This window comes from Oncorhynchus mykiss, chromosome 29 (assembly GCF_057628025.1).
Source record: "Oncorhynchus mykiss isolate SJ-2025 chromosome 29, ASM5762802v1, whole genome shotgun sequence".
NCBI lineage: Eukaryota > Metazoa > Chordata > Actinopteri > Salmoniformes > Salmonidae > Oncorhynchus > Oncorhynchus mykiss.
The window spans coordinates 30,450,369-30,472,500 of record NC_143050.1 but is presented as its reverse complement, the minus strand read 5'-3'; the positions used below and the strand labels follow the sequence as shown (position 1 = coordinate 30,472,500).

The following is a 22,132-nucleotide window of genomic DNA, read 5'->3' as shown; positions in this document are numbered from 1 at the left end:
ACAAACTGCTCCAGGTCACCTTGCCTGTTGTCATACTGTAATATGGGCCACGTCAATAACTCTGAAGCACCAAAAACGTTGCCTGCACTTTTTTGCAACACATCCCACCCAGTAACGGCTCAAGCTCTGCCATCCACTCTTCACAGGCTTTAATTAACTGGCTTTGACAGACTCAATATGTTTACAAGGAAACGGAACTAAATCTGAAGATCTGGTCCTGTAATCAATCAATGATTCACACTTGTGAATCACTCTGGGATGGCTTCCGTTACAACAGCAAGACATTGGCTGAAGCAATAATTGGCTCGACGCTGCGGCTCTCCTGGTGTTTCAGAGTTGTGTGTGTGTGTTTGGGAGCATCCCTGTGGAATGTGAGAGGAGGATAGTATGGATACACAACTCTATAATCACAAACTGTGATAGCCAGGGAAAACAAGGCGAGCAAACCGCCGTCCACACTCACAGCGCTGTATCCGATGCTGTAGTAGACAGAGTTTACAAAGGATGGCCAAAAGAATCAAGGTGACTACAAAACTACAAATAAAGTTACGTTTATAACAGGATGAAAGTATACCCTAACACGCCCAGACTGAACAAATAAGAAATGCTCGTTGAAAGTTTAAAAAAAATACGACTTTTGAGCATTTAAAGCCGGAATGGTAGGGTGTAATGGTACATGTATTCATATCGAACCGTTTGGTAAGTGCACCTCGGTTTGGTCCGCACTGTGAACTACAATGAATACATAAAAAAAGACATGTACAAAATGAAAACAGAAGGTCTATAGGCTATGCATACGCTGTGTGACTAAATCTGAGCTCAAAAAACATTAACGTTAATAAAAATTCTAATCTTAGTTTAAATTTACAGTTTGGGAACATTTTGGCTTCCCAGTAGATTACGACAGAGATGGAGTTGTGAGAGTTGTGGATAATAGACTATGCAGCTGCCAACACCTCAAATACGTTGACACATTTAGGCCGTAAATCACCTCAGTATACCGGAACAAGACGGAAACCCAAAGAAACAAGATAGGTAGGCTGTTTTTGGAATAGTCTTTGGTTTATAGCCGTGGATATGAGTCTCTGTGATTGAGAAGAGGGGGTTTCAGGCAGCACCTTGTGAAAGTGCTTAAGCCATGTAACAAACTTTCCTCTTGTACCTATTTCAGCAAACATGTAGTACCTGCTCGAAATAAGCAAGCAAAAGCCAAATGAATTTCAATAAATTGGCAAATGCACCCTGTGGTGCGCTTACTTAACAGTGGCACCTCAACACATTACCCCGGAATGGGAGGTGAACGGTGCTAGAAACACGCCCTCTTCATGACAATCACAAATGCGTTTCTGGCACTGAAGGAGGCAGTATACTGGTGCGTTCGTTACCAAGATGGAAGTGGGGATTTACCACAACCGACTGGGAGAAATCTATTTCAACAGCCCTCCAACGGGTAATTATTCTGAACAAAAATAGAAACGCAAAATGTAAAGTGTTGCTCCCATGGTTCAAGAGCTGAAATAAAAGATCCCAGAAATGTTCCATACGCACAAAAAACATATTGCACACAAATGTGTTTACATCCCTGTTAGTTACCATTTCTCCTTTGCCAAGTGAATCCATACACCTGACAGGTGTGGCATATCAAGAAGTTTATTAAACAGAACAATCATTACATAGGTGCACCTTGTGCTGGAGACAATATAAGGACACTTCAATGTGCAGTTTTAAACACAATGCCACAGAAGTCAAAGTTTTGAGGGAGCATGCAATTGACATGATGACTGCAGGAATGCCCGCCAGAGCTGTTGCCAGATAATTTAATGTTAATTTCACTACCATAACCCGCTTCCAACATCGTTTTACAGAATTTGGCAGTATGTCCAACCAGCCTCACAACGTGTAACCACACCAGCCCAGGACCTCCACATCCGGCTTCTTTACCTGCGGGATCATCTGAGACCAGCCACCCGGACAGCTGATGAAACTGTGGGTTTGCACAACCGAAGGATACCGTCTCAGGCTCGGTCATCTGCATGCTCTCGTCCTCACCAGGGCCTTGACCTGACTGCTGTTTGGCATCGTAACGGACTTCAGTGGGCAAATGCCCACCTTTGATGATCACTGGCATGCTGGAGAAGCGAAGCACATGGGTGGCAGCATCATGTTGTGGGGATGCTTTGCTGCAGGAGGGACTGGTGCACTTCACAAAATAGATGGCATCATGAGGCAGGAAAATTATGTGGATATATTGACGCAACATCTCAAGACATCAGTCAGGAAGTTAAAACTTGGTCGCAAATGGACAATGACCCCAAGCATACTTCAAAAGTTGTGGTAAAATGGCTTAAGGACAATAAATTCAAGGTATTGGAGCGGCCATCACAAAGCCCTGACCTCAACCCCATAGAAAACTTGTGGGCAGAACTGAAAAAGCGTGTGAGAGCAAGGAGGCCTACAAACCTGACTCAGTTACACCAGCTCTAACAGGAGGAATGGGCAAAATTCACCAAACTTATTGTGGGAAGCTTGTGGAAGGCTACCTAAAATGTTTGACCCAAGCTAAACAATTTAAAGGCAATGTTACCAAATACTAATTGAGTGCATGTAAACTTCTGACCCTATGGGAATTTAATGAAAGAAATAAAAGTTTAAATAAATCATTCTCTTTACTATTATTCTGACATTTCACATTCTTAAAATAAAGTGGGGATCCTAACTGACCTAAGACAGGGAATTTTTACTAGGATTAAATGGGTATAGGTTAGCTCGTAATGCCTCAGAAAACAAAAACCCTGCTGTTGACCATAGTTTATGGGAATTGGGCACGAGACATCACCCATGCCTAAGTGAATGGAGCTGAGACAGAGGGCTAGAATCAAGAGAAGAGGCCTGTGATTGTGCAATGTTTGAGTCTGGTCTGGGGCTGCCAGAGCTGTAATCTGACTAGGAGGCTTTAGATCACCACCTCTTCACCACATGGCAAATTGATTGGGGTCGCCAGATGATGAGGGGATTTGCCAGCTCCTAAAAACCTGGCTGTGTTTTTAAACTCCCCCGGTCCAAGCATATGGTCAGGTAATAGCCAGCTCTCGCTATCAGAGAGCGAGAGCGAGAGCAAGCGAGACCATATGAGAGAAAAAGGGAATGAGTGGGTGGCCAGAGAGAGACCCCTCCCGACTGGAAGTAGAAAAAAACACATCTGTAATGTAATCCATGAACTGTAATCTGACAGTCAGTCATTCTACTCCATATGAACAGCTGTGTGATGACTATAGGACTTTATAGCATCTACTGTATTACAATTAAGGTTTGCAAAGGGTAGGAAACTTTCTATTAAATTTCCGGAATTTTGGGGGAAATTTTCCATGGGAAGTTAAGCCCTGGATTTAGGGGAATTTTGCTTAAATTCATCAAAAAGTTAGCTTATAACAGCAAACTTTTTTTGAGGGATACACTTAAAACCTTTTACAACTAGGGGGCAGTATTTTAATTTTTGGATAAAAAACGTTCCCGTTTTAAACAAGATATTTTGTCACGAAAAGATGCTCGATTATGCATATAATTGACAGCTTTGGATAGAAAACACTGACGTTTCCAAAACTGCAAAGATATTGTCTGTGAGTGCAACAGAACTGATGTTACAGGCGAAACCCAGATAAAAATCCAATCAGGAAGTGCCGCATTTTTTGAAACCGCCTCATGCCATTGACTCCTTATATGGCTGTGAATGAGCTACGAATGAGCTTACGTTTTCTACGTATTCCCCAAGGTGTCTACAGCATTGTGACGTCTTTTTACGCATTTATGTTGAAGAATAGCCGTAAGGGACCACATTTAGCAAGTGGTCACATGATGTCTCCCGCAGAAAATCGTGCGTAAAGTACTGGAGGTAGCCATTTTTCCAATCGCTTCTTATGAGAAACCAATTGTCTCGACGGATATATTATCGAATAGATATGTTAAAAACACCTTGAGGATTGATTCTAAACAACGTTTGCCAGGTTTCTGTCGATATTATGGAGTTAATTTGGAAAAAGGTTCGGCATTGTAGTGACCGCATTTTCCGGTCGATTTCTCAGCCAAATGTGACGAACAAACGGGAGCTATTTTGCCTACAAAAATAATATTTTTGGAAAAAAGGAACATTTGCTATCTAACTGGGAGTCTCCTGAGTGAAAACATCCGAAGTTCTTCAAAGGTAAATGATTTAATTTGATTGCTTTTCTTATTTTCGTGAAAATGTTGCCTGCTGCCAGCAGAGCCTAGCATAGCATTATGCCATGATAAACTTACACAAATGCTTGTCTAGCGTTGGCTGTAAAGCATATTTTTTAAAATCTGAGATGACAGTTTGAATCACAAAAGGCTAAGCTGTGTCTCAATATATTTCATTTGTGATTTTCATGAATAGGAAAACTTTCTAGGGGTATTTATGTCCGCTGCGTTATGCTAATTCATTTGAGGCTTTGATTACGCTCCCGGATCCGGGTTTGAGAGTCATTAAGGCAATTCTAGGTCTTGTGGCGTATTTTGGTCAAACTATCCCCAATTCAATGGAATTGCACAGTGTATTCTTCCATCACACGTACAGCTGATTCTCAAGATCTTGCACACTAATGAGATGCTATTGAGCCCACACTATAACACTGTCTGAGCCAAGGACAACATGCATTCTGGTAAGTTTTGATTATAATACTGGGTGGGGTGAATATATTTTAGACGACAAACCTTTTTTGTTAACTAGTAAATAGTAGCCTACAACACTGTGTGTTTAAATCATTTCGAACTTGTTAACAATTTCTGGTAATTAGTTTTTGCTACCATGTGGTTTTAGCTTGCTTGAGCCTGCTAACTGAGGAGTGTTAATTCACCGGTTTACATACGTTTCATTTTAAAACATCTTACAAAAGGACTTGTTTAATCGAACTGCTTAACTATTTATCTGTATATGGAATTGTATTTTAGATATTTATTTTTATACAATGTTTTTTCTAATCTTTACATGAAAATTCTACGGGCACAAGCTGATATGTGGAGACATTTCACTGCAGCTGATGTAGAAGGAAAAGCTGTGTACATTTGCAAAAACTGTCCCAAATCATATGTGAAGAATGCAACAAAGATACAGAATCATCTGGCCAAGTTCCCTTAGCGCTCCCAACAAGCAACCTCTTGACAAAAGTCCCTTGAATTATGAATCAGAAACCTTATCGATAGCAACAGCTCATGGTCCTCCTGGAATCAGATGTTTTTTTGACTCAATGGAGGAACGTAGTCAGAGAAATGCTGATGAATGTCTTGCTCGAGATGTGTATCCAACTTGTTCACCTCTGATGCTCACAGGCAATGTGTATTGGAAGAGATTTCTGAATGTTCTCCGCCCAGCAACCACCCCACCTAACCAGACAGGATTTATCTACTCATTTGCTGGATGCAGAGTTCAACAGAGTTCAAGTGAAGGTCAAGCAAATCATAGAAAGCAGACTATTGCAATCATTTCTGATGGGTGGTCGAATGTTCATGGGCAAGGAATAATTAACTACATCATCTGCACCCTTCAACCAGTATTCTACAAGAGCACAGACACAAGGGACAACAGACACACCGGTCTCTTACATTGCAGATGAGCTGAAGGCAGTCATCAATGACCTTGGACCACAGAAGGTATTCGCACAGGTGACAGACAATGCTGCGAACATGAAGGCTGCTTGGTTTAAAGTGGAGGAGTCCGACCCTCACATCACACCCATTAGCTGTGCTGCTCGTGCATTGAATCTCCTCCTCAAGGACAACATGACACTGAAAACAATGGATACACTCTACAAGAGAGCCAAGGAAATGGTTAGGTATGTGAAGGGTCATCAAGTTATAGCAGCAATCTACCTCACCAAGCAAAGTGAGAAGAATAAGAGCATCACATTGATGCGGGCCAGCAACAAATGTTGGGGTGGTGTCATCATGTTTGACAGTCTCTTGGAGGAGAAGGAGTCTCTGCAAGAAATGCCCATGTCACAATCTGCCAATATGGACAGCCCCATCAAGGAGAGAGTGGTAAGCAGCCTGAAACTCCTGAAACCTATAGCAGTAGCCATTGCACTGATTAAGGGAGACAATGCCATCCTGTCTGATGTTCAGACTGCTTGCAGATGTAAGAGAATAAATCCATACTCCCCTGCCCACTTCCCTGTTGCTCCAAGCAGAGGAAACTGCAGTTCTGAAATACATCAAAAAGCATGAAGACTTCTGCCTGAAGACCATACACACAGCAGCGTACATGTTGGACACCAAGTATGCTGGCAAGAGCATCCTGTCTGGTGCAGAGATCAACAAGGCCTAGGGTGTCATCACTACTGTGTCTTGCCACCTTGGCCTGGATGAGGGCAAGGTTCTTGGAAGTCTGGCGAAGGACACTTCCAAGCCAGGGCTTTGGGATGGAGATGCAATAAAGCAGTTGTTCCAACATATCTCATCAGCCACCTGGTGGAAGGGACTTTGTGGATCTGAGGCTCTTTCCCCTGTTGCCTCCATCATCCTCCAAATCCCACCAACATCAGCTACTTCAGAGCGTAACTGGTCCTTGTTTGGGAACACATACCAAAGCACACAACAGGCTGACCAATATAAGGGTTAAAAAATTGGTACCATCTGGGCAAATTTCAAGGCTTTTTGAGCCTGATGAGCCTCCCTCAACAAGGTTGGAAAGTGACAGTGAAAATGAGACCTCAGTCTGATGTTCAAGAGGTGGACATTGAGGAGGTCCAGGGAGAAGACATGGAAGCCTGAGATGTATGTTGAAAACATTTTTTGGGAGATGTGATGGATCTTTGGGGATCATTCAATATTCGCTTTCTTTTGTTGTTCAGAGAAATCATCCCATGTGAAGAGTCAACTCATTTAATTAAAGTTCAACTTGTAACTAAATTGCTTTTTTTTATTTCCTTTGGAAGAATTTAATAATTTGCAATTATGTCTACTGATGATATGTTTCTGTCTGCATATGATATGGTACAGTGGTTGCTCCACTAAAAGTTTTACGATTATGCTGTGGTACTTAGAGGTAATTTGTGGTTCAGTATGGTACCCTGTGCCAACACTTCATTGCTCCAGACCAGCGCAAGGGGGAGTTAGAGCACGTCTCTAACAATGAACAGACGACATGAAACTGATAATTGTGAACGACTTCAGTATTACTTACTAAAACTGTTGTTACAGGTTTTTATTATTTTATTTTGTTAGGATTATTTTGCTCTTACTGTCATACTTTAGGCCACTCCCGACCGTTCACGTTGTAGACATTGCATAGCAGTGCAAGCGGTGTTGCTACAGATGCTGGTTCAATACCAGTGCCGGACTCAACTGGGAGACCCGTGAGATGACTGTAGGATTTTGGTTTCTCTTCCTCTAAAAACATAAATAAATAATTCTAAATAACAAACTGGCTTTATTTACAAATTAGTAACAATGTCTCACCAATATAATGGAATTGCCTTGCAGTTCTCCAGCTGTATCCACTGAAAGCGCGTAAGGTTCAAGGCACGAGATGGGCCGCAGAGCCACGCACAGAAGACAGACCTATCCAATGGGAAGGACCCCCACCCTGCCACACTGGGTAGCACAAAGCAACACTAAGGGGCAATGCACTAATAATGGCACTGCCTGGGGAAACGTTCCCACTGTTCTAGCAGGTAGCTGGACAATAGACTTGCCTAGAAGGAGGGTAATTCTATCGTCAAATGTATTATTATTATGATGTACAGTTGAAGTCGGAAGTTTACATACACCTTAGCCAAATACATTTAAACTCGGATTAAATGTCAGGAATTGTGATAAACATAGTAAAAAATCCCTGTTTTAGGTCAGTTAGGATCACCACTTTATTTTAAGAATGTGAAATGTCAGAATAATAGTTGAGAGAATTACTTATTTCAGCTTTTATTTCTCACATTCCCAGTGGGTCAGAAGTTCACATACACAATTAGTATTCGGTAGCATTGCCTTTAAACTGTTTAACTTGGGTCAAATGTTTCGGGTAGCCTTCCACAAGCTTCCCACAATAAGTTGGGTGAATTTTGGCCCATTCCTCCTGACAGAGCTGGTGTAACTGAGTCAGGTTTGTAGGTCTCTTTACTCGCACATTCGTTTTAAGTTCTGCCCACAAATTGTCTATAGGATTGAGGTCAGGGCTTTGTGATGGCCACTCCAATACCTTGACTTTGTGGTCCTTAAGCCATTTTGACACAACTTTGGATGTATGCTTGGGGTCATTATCCAATTGGAAGACCCATTTGCGACCAAGCTTTAATTTCCTGACTGATGTCTTTAGATGTTGCTTCAATATATTCATATAATTTTCCTGCCTCATGATGCCCTCTATTTGGAAGTGCACCAGTCCCTCCTGCAGCAAAGCACCCCCACAACATGATGCTGCCACCCCCGTGCTTCACGGTTGGGATGGTGTTCTTCGGCTTGCAAGCCTCCCCCCTTTTCCTCCAAACATAACGATGGTCATTATGGCCAAACAATTCTATTTTTGTTTCATCAGACCAGAGGACATTTCTCCAAAAAGTACCATCTTTGTCCCCATGTGTCCCCAGGTTTTGGAGCCGTAGCTTCTTCCTTGCTGAGCGGCCTTTCAGGTTATGTCCATATAGGACTCGTTTTACTCTGGATATAGATACTTTGTGCCTGTTTCACCAGCATCTTCACAAGGTCCTTTGCTGTTGTTCTGGGATTGATTTGCACTTTTTGCAACAAAGTACGCTCATCTCTAGGAGACAGAACTTTCTCTAAAAACAGAAATAAATGTTTTGGCCTTGATTCAGGTTACAAATCACTCTCAGTTTTTGAAAACGAAATACCTGATTAATCGGTTGACCTCTAGTCTCAATCTCATGTCCCCTCCCTCCATACAGGGCTGTCTTAATGGGTTACAGACCTCAAATGGCACAAGCATTGATCCTTTATCTGCTGGGGCAATCACAGAAGCCATAATCAAAATTTAGCTTGAAAGCCAATTAGAAAGAGAAATGGGCTTTCACAATTTCCCCAAAAACTTTAATGCGCAATTACATGTAAGTTATATGGCCAAGCGGGGAAATCATTAACCCTTTTATTTGGGCAAACGAGAGCCATTTTGCAGAACAAAGCCACCAGGTTGGGTGCTTTTGTCCACCTGGCAGGCTCTGATAAAAAAAGAACCCTCTATCCCTGGAATGCCTGGAAAGTGGGGAACTATGGGCCAGGCAAATATTAAAATATCAATATAAAACATCCAATGATCCCCTTCATACCGCTCCACATAGAGCCCGAGTACACACAGATACACATATGCCAACAGAGAACTGCTGTAGCCAGGAAAGAGAGCGAGAGAATGTGAGACCAAGAGAGAGACAGAAGGAAAGAGACAGAAGGAGAGCAAGTGAGCACGTGAGAGGAATAAAGGGGGAGAAGCATAGCGGTATCTGCGGTTCACCTCTCCACCCTGGTTTTGTCTCTAATCACGTCAATTAGCCCTGCCGGGCTCTGGCTGGCCCTTTAAAGAAGCTGAGCTACCTGCTGGAGAGAGACAGGGCTCCCAGGAGAGAATCCCTTCCTTTGAACAGAGCATGTCAGCACAGAGACAAAGAGCCCAATCAATTAGAAAGCTACCCCTCACAGCAGCTCACATCACAGCAGCTCTTGACAGAAGTGACTAGGGCTGCTGGGCAAGGAGGGAGAGAGGCAGAGAGAAAGGGAGAGAGACACACGCACACACACTTACGAACACAGGCAGGTACACATCTGCGTACACATGGTTCTACCGAAACATCGTCACAAGTAGACACACACAGTATTTACCAAAAGTGTGTGTGTGTGTGTGTTCGAACTAGAACGTATCAAACTCAATCAATTAAGAGATTAGATTGAAAGGCATCAATATTCATGAACCTGTTGCTTGGAATTGATTCTATAAATAAATCAATACAAGCAAAGGGTAGGAGAGTGGGAGATGTGGCCGTCCGCTGAACGATTTATGGCTCAATTCATCAGAGAGCACAGAGCGCACCGTGGCCAGCTGGCTAGGACGCACACGCACACACTCCTTAATTAGACGGAGTACATTCAAGGTGAAAAGTAGGACCAGAAATTACGACTTTGATCAGCACACATGGTCTGTTTGCAAAATCTGAATTCATTTGAGAAAACAGACTGACTAAAAGACTGATCTGTCACAATCTGGGATTCAAATTGGATAAAATGTAGCCTAAACAAATATACATGTTCAGTAAATACCACAGCATTTGGGAGAGATGCCCTCTGTGTGTCTGGCAGCTTCAGCACATCTGAGTAAATAGCTAACAAGGCTTGCAAGGTGCTTCCCCCAGCCTCAAACGCTAATAACACCACAATATGGATGAGAGTAGAGTAAAGTCAGTGATAGCTACATTTCAGCATATGCAGTAAAATCTGCTTTTTGGGGGAGGGGCCCCAACATCTGGGCCCTCCCTCCCTCCCATGGCAAATCGTCCCTATGCGAGAGTACTGTTTTGCCGAGGTCACACTCAGTGTTCTACCAAGAGAACTAATCCCTGTCCAATTTATTCCATTTAGGTCATGGTACGAGCAGGGAGCCCTCTTAAAATTCCGGCCTTGAATTTATTTTTAAACTAAATAAAGTGAGCAGAAGCAGGGTTTTGATTGAAAGCTCCAAACAGTCTCTGATAGCCTCATTTCCTGCGGCACTATCGATCCCTCACTTACTTGCAACTTTCCCTCTAATTTTGTTACGCAGAGAAGAGAACGAGAGAGAACAAAAAACAACAAACAGAAAATAGGCCTGTATCATTTCTCTTTAGATTTCTTGTTTTTTTTCTCCATCTGCTGCTTCCTGGTTTCTTTCTGCACGCTTTCATTAGTGCTCTATTCAATCATTAAATCGAATTCTCACAGCAGAGTACAATAAAACACTCAGATGAAGAGGAGCCCTAAGTGTTCGGTTAGGTGTCTCTGGCTAATGCTGTCCAGGAACTTCTTAGTTTCCTGATTAGAAACTAGGAGTCTTGGACATCTGGATCTGGCGTTTCTCGTTTGGCCGAAGTGCTGGCAGGATGGTAGGCGGATGGACGGAGAATAGAAGGTTTAGGTACTGGTGTCTAAAGGTATGTTTAAATTGTAATCTGTTCAAGTCTGTTCAATCCGTGCTAAACTTGCAGCAGGATCTGGTCTTTAACAGGGTATTATGTTACGGACAAGGATATCCATCCACAGAGGAGGAGGAGAGAAGGGGGGAACATAAGCTGGGTTATCTAAGAACAGAGCATGTTCTCTGGGAAAGGGGCAGGAGAGAGAGTCTGGCATCCCACTTACACCACTCAACAGGGAGCAGAAGTTGACATGACTCACCAAGACGTTTGGTTCTAGGACAATTATCCATCACATTTTTATTCATCATGAGATTCACTGTAGCTTTGCTAATGTTTTAGGAACACTTGTCTCATTTGACAGATAATCATTAATGCAGTAATATACTAGAAAGTCTGAACTTAACTCTGCTTTTAACATATCTTTATATGATGGTAAACTACCATCATGCCAATGAGCTACTTCAAAACAGTAAAAAGAATAGATGAGGAATAATAAGTGAAAGACGTGATTGGGTCATTGAAGAGAGTATGGTAGGGAGCACAGGAAGCCCAGTTGGCAGACGCATACACTACATATACAAAAGTATGTGGACACCCCTTCAAAATTAGTGGATTTGGATATTTCAGCCACACCCATTGCTGACACATAAAATCGAGCACCCAGCCATGCAATCTTCATAGAAAAACGTTGGCAGTAGAATGGCCTTACTGAAGAGCTCTGTGATTTACAACTTGGCACCATCATAGGATGCAACCTTTCAAACAAGGCAGTTTGTAAAATCTCTGCCCTGCTAGAGTTGCCCTGGTCAACTGTAAGTGCTGTTATTGTGAAGTGGAAACGTCTAGGCGCAACAATGGCTCAGCAGCAAAGTGGTAACCCACACAAGCTCACAGAACAGGACCGGTGAGTGCTGAAGAGTGTAGCGCGTAATAATCGTCTGTCCTTGAGTTCCAAACTGCCCCTGGAAGCAACGTCAGCACAATAACTGCTCGTCGGGAGCTTCATGAAATGGGTTTCCATGTTCGAGCAGCTGCACACAAGCCTTAGATCAGCATACGCAATGACAAGCGAAGTGGTGTAAAGCTCGCCGCCATTGGACACTGGACCGGTGGAAACATGTTCTCTGGAGTGATGAATCATGCTTCATGATTGGCAGTCCAACGGACAAATCTGGGTTTGGCGAATACCACGAGAACGCTACCTGTCCCAATGCATAGTGCCAACTGTAAAGTTTGGTGGAGGAGGAATAATGCTCTGGGACTGTTTTTCATGTTTCGGGCTAGGCCCCTTTGTTCCAGTGAAGGGAAATCTTAACGCTACAGCATACAATGACATTCTAGACAATTCTGTGCTTCCAACTTTGTGGCAACAGTTTGGGGAAGGCCCTTTCCTGTTTCGGTCCATACAGAAATGGTTTGTCGAGATCGGTTTGAAAGAACTTGACTGGCCTGCACAGAGCCCCGACCTCAACTCCAACGAACACCTTTGGAATGAATTGGAACGCCGACTGTGAGCCAGGCCTAACCGCCCAACATCAGTGCCTGACCTCACTAATGCTCTTGTGCCTGAATGGAAGCAAGTCCCCGCAGCAATGTTCCATCTCGCGGAAAGCCCAGAAGAGTGGAGGCTGGTATAGCAGCAGAGGGGGAACCAATTACAATTTAATGCCCTGAGCAGTGCTCAGGTTAAAACTGTACATTGAGAAAAAAACACGTTTTTAGAAGGTCAGGCTATCAGACAAATGAATGATACTATTTGAATCGTGAAATGATTTAAAAACCGCATTCCTTACCTCAAATGACTCAAATGTTTCTCTTTCACCTCCTTTCCTAATCTCTTTCTCTGCCCTCCTCTATTATTTTCCCTGGCAGCCCCTTGCTAAAGCCGGTCAGTATTTCGCTGTGTTCCTGATGGGCTCCTGTCACAGCCATAACCCCAGATGAAATGCAAGCCTCACAAAATAAATGTAAATCTCTTTCTGTGTGCCGATAGTGCTCCTTCTGCCGAACCCTACCGACAGTTGACTCTCCGTGCCGCGGCTTCATAATGGAATACTAAACCAGCTTCACCGCCACAACACACAACATGCATGAGACACAATGCACACTTGATAAAATACACACACACAGTTGAAGTCGGAGGTTTACATACACTTAGGTTGGAGTCATTAAAACTTGTCAACCACTCCACAAATTTCTTGTTAACAAACTATAGTTTTGGCAACAATTCCAGTGGGTCAGAAGTTTACATACACTAAGTTGACTGTGCCTTTAAACAGCTTGGAAAACTATGTAATGGCTTTAGAAGCTTCTGTTAGGCTAATTGACATCATTTGAGTCATTTGGAGGTGTACCTGTGGATGTATTTCAAGCCCTACCTTCAAACTCAGTGCCTCTTTGCTTGACATCATGGGAAAATCAAAAGAAATCAGCCAAGACCTCAGAAATAGAATTGTAGACCTTCACAAGTCTGGTTCATCCTTGGGAACAATTTCCAAACGCCTGAAGGTACCACATTCATCTGTACAAACAATAGTCCGCAAGTATAAACACCATGTAACCACGCAGCCGTCATACCGCTCAGGAAGGAGACGCGTTCTGTCTCCTAGAGATGAACAAAAAGTGCAAATCAATTCCAGAACAAAAGACCCTGTGAAGATGCTGGAGGAAACAGGTACAAAAGTATCTATATCCACAGTAAAACGAGTCCTATATCGACACAACCTGAAAAGACCGCTCAGCAAGGAAGAAGCCACTGCTCCAAAACCGCCATAAAAAAGCCAGACTACGGTTTGCAACTGCACATGGGGACAAAGATCATACTTTTTGGAGAAATGTCACAAAGGAGCGACTGGCAGTAAGGACATCTCCGTGAAACAACAACGATCACCATTTGTTCCACTGGCGAGGAGAAAGGGTTGTTAGTGCCATTACAGTGTTCTCGAACGGCTACTGTAAGAGATGTGGTGTTCGTCATTCACTGAGCTACTGATGCAACGTCTATGACGTCGTTAAAGCAAAGGAAAACAATACTTGAGTCACAGTACCGTAAGCTCAGATCGCTTTACCTCACATGGACAAAGCTCTCCAGTGGTTTCAAACTATTACAGAGACACCTGATTAAGCACAACAGCAGTTCAACAAACTCCTGTAGCCTGAACACAACTTATCCTCATCAATACTACCTAACCCTTCTTTCCTGTCCAGACTGAAGACGTCCTTCAACACCCTCATCACAGCTGGCCAGAGTGACAGAGAAGACACAGCCATGACAGGACTCCTCCTGGCTGAACAGGTGACTGTTAGCGTCCCCAAGCAAGGACGTCACCCATTGGGCGCACATAAGAGAGCTGACAAACAGCATTTCCACTGTGGAAGGACACTCCGAACCTCAAACACTTTCTTTGAATCTTATTTACACTTTCAAGTGGCCTAGTGTCGCTTGTCACGGTGTTACCCTGCGGAGGAGAATATGCCCAACGGGGCTTTTCATTTATTAATTTTTTTACTGCTTTTCCTTAACCATAGTGCTATTTTTTAGGGTCATTCATTGCCATGAAAAAGCATTTGCCCCCTTTCTGATTTTCTCAATTTTTGCATATATTTGATATATAATGTTATCAGATCTTCAACCAAAACCTAATATTATATAAAGGGAACCTGAGTTTACAAACAACCCCCCAAAATATATATTTAATTAAGTAAGTTATGCAACACCCTATTCCCCTGCGTGAAAAAGTAATTTCCCCCTAACACTAAATAACTGGTTGTGTCACCTTTAGCTGCAATGACTGCAACCAAATGCTTCATGTCTCTCACATCGCTGTGGAGGAATTTTGGCCAACTCTTCCATGCAGAACTGCTTTAACTTAGCAACATTTGTGGGATTTCAAGCACGTTTCAAGCTCGTTTCAAGTCCTGATTTTCAGCAGGCATAATGGGACCCAGCTTGTCCAGAAAGTAGACTCAAGTTTGCCAAAAAAGTACCTGGAAGCACCTGGATGATCACCAAAACTCTTGGAATGTTCTATAGACAGATGAGTCAAAGGTGTAACTTTTTGAACGGCATGGGTCCTTTTTGTGCCTGAAGAAAACCAAACACTGCATTCCAGAGTAAGAACCTTATACCCACGGTCAAGCATGGTGATGGTAGTGGGATGCTTTGCTGCCTCAGGACCTGGACGACTTGCCTTAATAGAAAGAACCATGAATTCAGTTCTGTATCAGAGAATTCTACAGGAGAATGTCAGGCCATCCGTCTGTGAGCTGAAGCTGATAAGCCTGTTATGGCAACTGCTCGGCCTCAGACAGCAAGGCACTACAGAGGGTAGTGCTTACAGCCCAGTACATCACTGGGGCCAAGCTTCCTGCCATCCAGGACCTCTATACCAGGTGGTGTCAGAGGAAGGCCCTACAAATCGCCCAAGATTCCAGCCACCCTAGTCATAGACGGTTCTCTCTGCTACCGCACAGCAAGCGGTACCGGAGCGCCAAGTCTTGGTCCAAGAGGCTTCTAAACAGCTTCTACCCCAAAGTCATAATACTCCTGAACAGCTAATCAAATGGCTACCCAGACTATTTGCATTGACCCCCCCCACTCTTTTAGGCTGCTGCTACTCTGTTTATTATCTATGCATAGTCGTCACTTTAACTCTACCTACATGTACATACAGTGGGGCAAAAAAGTATTTAGTCAGCCACCAATTGTGCAAGTTCTCCCACTTAAAAAGATGAGAAAGGCCTGTAATTTTCATCATAGGTACACTTCAACTATGACAGAGAAAATTAGGGGAAAAAAATCCAGAAAATCACATTGTAGGATTTTTAATGAATTTATTTGCAAATTATGGTGGAAAATAAGTATTTGGTCAATAACAAAAGTTTCTCAATACTTTGTTATATACCCTTTGTTGGCAATGACAGAGGTCAAACGTTTTCTGTAAGTCTTCAAATTACCTCGACTAACCTGTGCCCCTGCACATTGACTCTGTACCGGTACCCCCTGTATATAGCCTCACTACTGTTATTTTTACTGCTCCTCTTTAATTTTTTGTTATTTTTAACTTAACACTTGTCTTAAAACTGCATGGTTGGTTAAGGGCTTGTAAGTAAGCATTTCACTGTAAGGTCTACACCTGTTGTATTCGGCGTATGTGACAGTTAAAGCAGTTCTGCATGGAAGAGTGGGCCAAAATTCCTCCGTTGTGAGAGACTGATCAACAACTACAGGAAGCATTTGGTTGCAGTCATTGCAGCTAAAGGTGGCACAACCAGTTATTGAGTGTAAGGGGTGTCATGACTTGGCCTGTTGGTTGAGGATCATAGGCGCCAGATTTTCCTTCCCCTTCTCTCTCTCTCTCTCTCTCCCCCCCACCAGTTTTATGACTGGTCGTAAATACTGTGTAGAAACTCTGCCTTATTTTTCATATGACGTCTTAACCAAGTCAGTGGCCGCACCATCGTGAGCACAGACATTACGTCGGCGTCACAGAATACCCCTTTCCCCCAGAATATATAAAACCCACTTCTGACAAGATTTACATTAGACCAAGCAGGCAGACGGGAAGTCACGAATGGTTAAGAAATCTACAAAACTGAAGACCAGAGAACGTGCATCCCCACTCTGAAATGGTTACCACTCTATAGGCCAATGAGACCGACAGCATTAGCTGAAATGTACAGAATGGCTAGAAACGCTGAAACTTTCAACAGAGAAGAAGAAAATCTCTACAAGACTAGACATTCACAGTCTGCAGCTGTATATGTAAAATAGTCTAGTAAACTCGACCGAAGACGAGACAAAGAACAATTTCCTCCCACCACTCTATTCTAACGAACACTTCCTCTGAAAGATCCATTCTAACAGACACCCCGAAGCTACAACTACGAAATAATTTGATGTCTGGTGGACCAACCGGAGAGTTTCTGTCGAATTACTCCCCAGATGGACCGTGATTTCAACAGCGAGACAACAAAGGCATACAATCGTAAATATGCAGTATACATTGCAATTATTTTCAAATGAGCGGCCATCCATGTGCAAAGTATTAGCATTTCACTGAGCAAAGTTATCAGCTGTTTGTACGATAGGGAAGTCCTTTGTCTTTTCTCCCGCTCTCTTTTCATTTGGTGTAACAACAAAGCATCCTTCACTCATACTGCCAAACATACCCTTGTAAAACTGACCATCCTACCAATCCTAGACTTTGGCGATGTCATTTACAAAATAGCCTCCAATACCGTACTCAATAAATTGGATGCAGTCTATCACAGTGCCATCCGTTTTGTCACCAAAGCCCCATATACTACCCACCATTGCGACCTGTACGCTCTCGTTGGCTGGCCCTCGCTTCATACTCGTCGCCAAACCCACTGGCTCCAGGTCATCTACAAGACCCTGCTAGGTAAAGTCCCCCCTTATCTCAGCTCGCTGGTCACCATAGCAGCACCCACCTGTAGCACGCGCTCCAGCAGGTCACCCACAAAACCAATTCTTCCTTTGGCCGCCTCTCCTTCCAGTTCTCTGCTGCCAATGACTGGAACAAACTACAAAAATCTTTGAAACTGGAAACATTTATCTCCCTCACTAGCTTTAAGCACCAGCTGTCAGAGCAGCTCACAGATTACTGCACCTGTACATAGCCCATCTATAATTTAGCCCAAACAACCTCTTTCCCTACTGTATTTATTTATTTTGCTCCTTTGCACCCTGTTATTTCTCTCTGCTTTACACATTCTTCCACTGCAAATCAACCATTCCAGTGTTTTACTTGCTATATTGTATTTACTTCGACACCATGGCCTTTTTTTGCCTTTACCTCCCATATCTCACCTCTCTTGCTCACATTGTATATAGACTTATTTTTCTACTGTATGTTTGTTTTACTCCATGTGTAACTCTGTGTTGTTGTATGTGTCAAACTGCTTTGCTTTATCTTGGCCAGGTAGCAATTGTAAATGAGAACTTGTTCTCAACTTGCCTACCTGGTTAAATAAAGGTGAGAAAAAAAATTGGGTTATTCTACTAGGGACTTTGCATTGTGTTAGTAACCAATAACTATAGTGTTTGTGTGTTTATGTAATTCTGTGTGATTCTTCATTATGCATTTATGCAGATATCCAAGGATTTTGTGATTCAGAATGAGACTGATAGAAGGTAAATCACAATAAATTAATGACTGATGACTGAAATGTAAGAGATATTTGTATCTTTAAGAGTAAAATCGGAAAACAGTAACTCGTTTCATAAACTTTTTATGTGGTGCCCCAAGATTGCTGATGAGTTAATTGTTACTTGAGTAATTTAATCGTAATAATTAAACATACAGTGCCTTGCGAAAGTATTCGGCCCCCTTGAACTTTTCGACCTTTTGCCACATTTCAGGCTTCAAACATAAAGATATGAAACTGTATTTTTTTGTGAAGAATCAACAACAAGTGGGACACAATCATGAAGTGGAACGACATTTATTGGATATTTCAAACTTTTTTAACAAATCAAAAACTGAAAAATTGGGCGTGTAAAATTATTCAGCCCCTTTACTTTCAGTGCAGCAAACTCTCTCCAGAAGTTCAGTGAGGATCTCTGAATGATCCAATGTTGACCTAAAAGACTAATGATGATAAATACAATCCACCTGTGTGTAATCAAGTCTCCGTATAAATGCACCTGCACTGTGATAGTCTCAGAGGTCCGTTAAAAGCGCAGAGAGCATCATGAAGAACAAGGAACACACTAGGCAGGTCCGAGATACTGTTGTGAAGAAGTTTAAAGCCGGATTTGGATACAAAAAGATTTCCCAAGCTTTAAACATCCCAAGGAGCACTGTGCAAGCGATAATATTGAAATGGAAGGAGTATCAGACCACTGCAAATCTACCAAGACCTGGCCGTCCCTCTAAACTTTCAGCTCATACAAGGAGAAGACTGATCAGAGATGCAGCCAAGAGGCCCATGATCACTCTGGATGAACTGCAGAGATCTACAGCTGAGGTGGGAGACTCTGTCCATAGGACAACAATCAGTCGTATATTGCACAAATCTGGCCTTTATGGAAGAGTGGCAAGAAGAAAGCCATTTCTTAAAGATATCCATAAAAAGTGTTGTTTAAAGTTTGCCACAAGCCACCTGGGAGACACACCAAACATGTGGAAGAAGGTGTTCTGGTCAGATGAAACCAAAATTGAACTTTTTGGCAACAATGCAAAACGTTATGTTTGGCGTAAAAGCAACACAGCTGAACACACCATCCCCACTGTCAAACATGGTGGTGGCAGCATCATGGTTTGGGCCTGCTTTTCTTCAGCAGGGACAGGGAAGATGGTTAAAATTGATGGGAAGATGGATGGAGCCAAATACAGGACCATTCTGGAAGAAAACCTGATGGAGTCTGCAAAAGACCTGAGACTGGGACGGAGATTTGTCTTCCAACAAGACAATGATCCAAAACATAAAGCAAAATCTACAATGGAATGGTTCAAAAATAAACATATCCAGGTGTTAGAAAGGCCAAGTCAATGTCCAGGCCTGAATCCAATCGAGAATATGTGGAAAGAACTGAAAACTGCTGTTCACAAATGCTCTCCATCCAACCTCACTGAGCTCGAGCTGTTTTGCAAGGAGGAATGGGAAAAAATGTCAGTCTCTCGATGTGCAAAACTGATAGAGACATACCCCAAGAGACTTACAGCTGTAATCACAGCAAAAGGTGGCGCTACAAAGTATTAACTTAAGGGGGCTGAATAATTTTGCACGCCCAATTTTTCAGTTTTTGATTTGTTAAAAAAGTTTGAAATATCCAATAAATGTCGTTCCACTTCATGATTGTGTCCCACTTGTTGTTGATTCTTCACAAAAAAATACAGTTTTATATCTTTATGTTTGAAGCCTGAAATGTGGCAAAAGGTCGCAAAGTTCAAGGGGGGCGAATACTTTCGCAAGGCACTGTAGTTAATCGATTTGATTAAACAATCATCATCACATTAATGTAAGCCAAGACACGACAGGGGGCAATTACTTTTTCACCCAGTGGCATTGGGTTTTGCATAACTTTGTTTATGAAATAAGTATGTAATTGTTGGGTTATTTGTTCACTTAGGTTCCCTTTATCTAATATTAGGTTTTGGTTGAAGATCTGCTAACACTCAGTATCAAAAATAGGAGAAAATCAGAAAGGGGGCAAATACTTTTTCATGGCACTGTAGCTCTATTGAGGAAGAGTTCTCTTCCACTTCTTCACCCTTTTTTGTGAGAATCCTTTGAGCTTCTCAGTCTCGCGGTCACTCTCACTGCACGCTTAGATGGACTCACAAACAAGCCATGAGTCACTGTAAACTCACTGTGAACAAGGTGCCCGCAGCGCACAGCGGAGTCTGTCTGAACAGCACACGCACATCTCTCCCTCCACATCGTAAACACACATATACACACACACACACACACACACACACACACACACACACACACACACACACACACACACACACACACAGAGAGATATATCTGCAACATAAACACAGAAAGAGGGCAAGGGCGAGGAGAGAGGCAAGCGGAGCCCTGAGAATAAGTTGGAAAAACTTGGAAAGTTCAACGCTTTGGCAAAAACACTGGACAAAACAAAAAGTATCTTTAACCTCCCCATTGTACCACTGGAGTTACGTCTCACAGATGTGTCAAAGTGTTGTCAGGGAGGTGCGCTGATCACAAAGGTAGTGGGTTAAAATCCCAGCAGGGGATTGGCTGCTTGAGAACACTCCTCCTGAGAAGAGTTTTAAAAAGGTACATCTCCACTGTAAAAGCAGCCAGTAAAATTATACAGGTACATAGAACACATCCCAGTCTACATAAATCACAGCCTCTCTGCCAGTCAACCCTGATAGGCCACCTTGATGGGAAAAGTAAATTAGGGTTTTATTTGTCATAGCGGAACAACGACAAGATGCCAACAGCACCGTCGGCTCCTGGTTTTGTTGCTGTGGCAATAACCTTGGAGACAGGAACCATAAATCAGTGGCGGTGAATCCATCGGACAAATGGGGGGGGGGGGGGGTCGTGAGATGTGGCGGTGGGTCTCTGGGCATCTTTCACTGCTGCCGTTAGGGTGGGCCAGGCCGCTCACCTCCATGTTGGGCCGAGAGGAGAGAGAGAGGACAAACTAAAGATGGAAATAAACAAGCATTTTTTTTTATCACTGATATGTTTCTTAACACTGGAGCTGCTTTAGACATAGAGAGGAAGGGGGAACCAGGCAGCAATGGAGTGGAATGCCTAAAGGGAGAGCCAGGGATCTAGGGCTAGATTTATATTGAAAATGCAATATAGCTTGCGGATGCGGACAGAGATATCTACTTATGAAAACGAGGGCTCTAAAAGTACATATTTCCCCAAACGCTTGTGTAAATCTATTTTCTTAAGACTGGGAGGAAACCGACAGGCAAAGGAGTTCACACAGACGATTGAAAAATAACAGAAACTTCTCTTCTGTTAGGGGGTAGAATAGGCATCTTCCCCCGGAGAAATCGTCACTAGAAAGGTCTACCTCCAGGCCTACACACTGGCGTTCACCGGCTGGGGAAATTATGTCTAATTCCACAGATTTCAACCCACTGCCCTTGCTAATACGGACAGAGTGCAGGTATTCACCCGTTGAGACAAGGAGTTGGGTGTGTGATACAAACACTGTGATTGCGACGACTCGATTACATTTTCCATGTATTCGCCGTTACTCTGTGTACTCACAATCACACAGTCATATGCACACACACCTAAGGTTCTCACGGACACCGAATGGGTGTAGGTGTTTTCAAACTCTGAGGAACAGCCGGATAAATCTGATAGCCAGTCTGCCAGTGTCCATCATTAAAGCCCAGACTGCAAACAAGCAGCAGCAACAGCAGCGTAGTCCCAACACAGCACCGGCCCTCATCGATCCACATCAACTACTCAAGTCTGGGCTTAATCTCTCAAACTTACCCCAGTGTGTGTGTGTGTGTGTGTGTGTGTGTGTGTGT

General features: G+C 43.0%; 1 protein-coding gene across 2 annotated transcripts in view; it reads right to left on the bottom strand.

Annotated features, from left to right (window-relative positions):
* Nucleotides 1–22,132, bottom strand: part of sfswap (splicing factor SWAP) — a 122,573-nt gene that overhangs the window by 15,992 nt on the left and 84,449 nt on the right. The window lies entirely within an intron of this gene.